The sequence below is a fragment of the Emiliania huxleyi genome, assembly GCF_000372725.1.
Source record: "Emiliania huxleyi CCMP1516 chromosome Unknown EMIHUscaffold_199, whole genome shotgun sequence".
NCBI classification, from domain to species: Eukaryota; Haptophyta; order Isochrysidales; family Noelaerhabdaceae; genus Emiliania; species Emiliania huxleyi.
The window spans coordinates 233000-235392 of record NW_005200608.1 but is presented as its reverse complement, the minus strand read 5'-3'; positions in this window follow the sequence as shown (position 1 = coordinate 235392).

Sequence of the window (2393 nt, the reverse complement as noted above, 5' to 3'; positions counted from 1 at the left end):
GCTTTATCGCCCCCCCCCGCCGCCGGTGTAGAGGCGGTGACAGACCCGGCAGATATGGTGGCGGCCCTGCGGTTCCAAACACCTGGTGTGGAGCCACTGGGGCGGCCCCACGCCCCTGCAGCCGTCCCCAATGGTGAGGGCGGGAGTTGCAGTGTGGTTGTCAGAAAAAATACAAACACTCGCGGCCGCACCGCTTGGTGTGGAACCTCAGGGGCGGCTCCTCGACCCAGCGGTCGCTCCAGCCGCGGGGGCGGGTACAGTGGTGGTGGCGGCGGGCCTGGTGGCGGTACCGGCCGCCGCAACTCCTGAGGCGGGGCCTCGGAGGCGGCCCCCTGCCCCTGCGGTCGTTCTAGCCGGGGTTCCACGCGTCGGCCGTACACCCCGCTCTTGAGGGATCCGGTCCCTCCCCCCCCCCCTCCCCGAGGGGGGACGAGAGCTAGGCCCCCCCCCACGAGCGGGGTGGACGGCCGACGCGTGGAACCCCGGCTAGAACGACCGCAGGGGCAGGGGGCCGCCTCCGAGGCCCCGCCTCAGGAGTTGCGGCGGCCGGTACCGCCACCAGGCCCGCCGCCACCACCACCGTACCCGCCCCCGCCGCTGGAGCGACCGCTGGGTCGAGGAGCCGCCCCTGAGGTTCCACACCAAGCGGTGCGGCCGCCAGTGCTGCCATCGTTTCCGCCACCCACACTGCCACTCCCGCCCCCACCACTGGGACGGCTGCAGGGTCGTGGGGCCGCCCCAGCGGCTCCACACCAGGCGTTTGGACCGCAAGGGCCGCCACCATACCCGCCGCCCCTGCCACCGCCTCCACCCCCGCCGCCGGCGGGGCCGCCACCGTATGGACCCGCTCGGAATAACCTGGGGGATCCGGAACCGCCCCGCCGGAGGCTGGAGTACCCGGGAGGAGGAGGAGCTGGGGGGGGGGGGGAGTTGCCGCAGTACGATAGCGGACCCGCCGGCGAGCCGGAAGGCCGAGGCCGGAGGGCCCCAGGGGGGGCTTGGGTTCAGCTGTCGGAGGAGGCGAGAGATGAGCTGACGCGGCCTCTGCGAGTGGAGTCGGGACGTACGAGCTCACCGGGGGAAGGCCCGTCGCAGTGGCAACCGGACCACCGCGACCTTCGACAGGGAGGGCCACGCCTCCCCGGGCCTGGAGAGGAGCCGGCGGAGGGGGGGGGCGAGCCAAGGACGATAGAGAGGCCGCGGGTGCGGGCGCGACTCGTCGACCAGGGAGAGCGGGCTCGACCTCCCGGAGGTGGAAGTGGGTGTGACCCAATGCCACCGTTCTCGCCCAGGGAGTCGGGAGCGGGGTCGCCGGAGGCGGAGTCAGCGGGGTCGGTCAGAGAGGACGAAACGGTGGCGGGGCCGCGGCCAAAGAAGGCTAGGAGGGGAGGTCGGGCCCCACAGTCGTCGCGTAACCATCGGAAGGCGAACAGGAGGGAGGACCGAGGGGAGGGAGGGCCCCCCTCGGAGTGGGGGTGAGGAGACTGTGCGCGGAGCGGGGGGTTCCGAGCGGTGGTGTCGGTGAGGAATGTGTGTGTTGTCGTGCTAGTGTCTGGTGTCTACTAGCCCCGAGTAGAGGGGGCGTTCCGCTGCTAGGGGAAACCCGGAGCGCAGAGCTAACCCTCGGGGACCCGTGTTTACTTTACATCCCTTTCCCTGCGAACGCGCACCTTGGCCAAAGTACAGGTTTCGATCCGGGCCACCGCAAATTTTGATCAGCAAATTTCGAGGGGCGGCCGCAAATTTTGAGGTAGATTTTGATTGTCAAAATGTGTCCGTCTTGGCACAGGATAGAGCATATAGGCGGCGAACACCCAGGTGCGCAGGGACATCGCGACTCTGCCCGCTCGCTCGACCCTTTTGCCGCGAGAGGGCGCCGGCCGCGTGCAAGAGGTGGCTGGCGCCCTGAGGCGGCAATTGGTGGCGTGGGGAGTGCGGAACGCTACTGGCGGCGTGACAGGGCCTCTCTCGATTGCGTGTGCCGCCCATCGGCACGCGGGTGCGCAGACATCGCGACTCTGCCCGCTCGCTCGACCCTTTTGCCGCGAGAGGGCGCCGGCCGCGTGTAAGTAGTAAGAGGTGGCTGGCGCCCTGAGGCGGCAATTGGTGGCGTGGGGAGTGCGGAGAACGCTACTGGCGGCGCGACAGGGCCTCTCTCCGCTGCGTGTGCCGCCCATCGGCACGCGGGTGCGCAGACATCGCGACTCTGCCCGCTCGCTCGACCCTTTTGCCGCGAGAGGGCGCCGGCCGCGTGTAAGAAGTGGCTGGCGGCCTGGCGCCCTGAGGCGGCATTTGGTGGGGTCAGCGTGCGGTGCTGAGTCTTACTCGTCGGCGCTGGGGCCAGATCCCAGCGCAGAACCCTGCAACGCTGGCATACAAACACAAGCAAGAAG